This window comes from Montipora foliosa, chromosome 2 (genome assembly GCF_036669935.1).
Source record: "Montipora foliosa isolate CH-2021 chromosome 2, ASM3666993v2, whole genome shotgun sequence".
NCBI lineage: Eukaryota > Metazoa > Cnidaria > Anthozoa > Scleractinia > Acroporidae > Montipora > Montipora foliosa.
Window position 1 is genome coordinate 45,160,314 of NC_090870.1, and position 1,577 is coordinate 45,161,890.

At 40.1% G+C, this 1,577-nt stretch overlaps 1 pseudogene; it reads right to left on the reverse strand.

Annotated features, from left to right (window-relative positions):
* Positions 1 to 1,143, reverse strand: part of LOC137991733 (uncharacterized) — a 1,897-nt pseudogene extending 754 nt beyond the window's left edge.
* Positions 1,144 to 1,577: the final 434 nt, after the last annotated feature.

Consider the following 1,577-nt stretch of genomic DNA (forward strand, 5'->3'; position numbering starts at 1 on the left):
GGTGGTGAAATCATGTTAGTGGTAGTTGTTGTGGTCTCCATTAATACCTTTGATGGATGCTTGTCTTGTGATAGAATGTTGAAAAAACCACATTCTAAGTTAGCATCCCTGATTATATCGAGCATGTTTTGGTTTGCTTTCTCTGTGTCTCTGTATACAGGTAGTCTAGGGTCATGAAGAAGTTTCCTGTCTCCTGCATTCTCTTTACCATAGATCTTTTTACTGAAGTCAATTTCATACACAGATCTTGGTTCCAATTTTCTTTTCCGTGGCTGGTTCCAAGTTTGAAGCCTGTCAGTACAGGTAGCAAAATCCCTGCTCTGCTTCAATCTCACCAACTCCTCAAGGGCAAAGCATAAAGCAGCTAGGTGTTTACAAGAGGCGAATGGTCCTTTCCCTGCTGGGCATGGACTGCAGCAGGCATAGGTGATCTCACCAGCTTGCTCTCCAGAATTGATCATGGTAACATTGAGCTTGTACTTCAAATTCTTTTTCATCTCTGGCAGACATTCGCTTTTTATATGAATCACGTCTCCATTTTCACTCGTGGCAACTTCGATATTTTGTACATGACCATGTCTGAATAGTCCAAAAGCCTTACTATTTAAATTCTTATAGTCTTTATTGCCTTCATTATCACCTGATTTTCTCTTAATAAAGTAATTCATCATGTTCTCAATTGTGAACGGTGGAAATTCAGCCCTCTGGATGGAACACCAATTTGCAGCCGGTGGAAACTCCTGTAGAGTGTTCGGAGAACTCGTGCTCGACGAGGAAACATCAACGTCATTTTCGCATCAGATGCTAAGTGTTTCCAAGTTTCAGTGAAATTGTTTTCCCATCCATTTTTTATGTAACTCACAACTCTACAAAAAGATCACGTTAAATACGTTTGAGAGAGAAAAACCTGTTATACCTGTACGAAAATTGGGCAGAATAAACGATCGTACATCCCACTGCTCACCTGTGCATTAGTCCACGTTTGTTGGCGTCACTCGAAGCACTGCCATCTTTTGCTGTTCCTACACGGTATGAAAGCCACGTTCTGAGCCTAGGCTTTGTCAAATGACGAGGGCAGTTTCCGCTGAGTAATTGTAGCCTCTCTTCTTGTGAAAAAAATGCAAAATCCGGAGAGGAACTCATAATTACTATTATTTTTCTCGAATTTTTCTCACAAGGCTCTTGTACTCCTCGAAATGTTGACCCGAAAGCCTCGCTTTCGCGCGCTCTGCAACTAATACCGCTGTACTGTGGGCTCAACTGTAATAACAGCTATTGTAAGATGATAAAAATAGGTTCCTTTCAATGCAGTGATCAACACAACACGGAACCGGTAACCGCATGAAACATCTTTGGGGCAAATGATTAATTATAGATAAAAAGTCGCCGAATTTAAAACCAACAAAACAAAGATCTTGACCTGAACCTCGTAATTTATTTCTTCACCAATTTTTTTTGGACTTGAAAACAAAATCTGCCTCAGTGCATTCCAAACATTTTCGATAAATTAAAAAAATGCTTCTTCTCATTCTGTAGCTTAGCTGGCTTTAAAGATCTTTCTCTATTATTTCTTACCG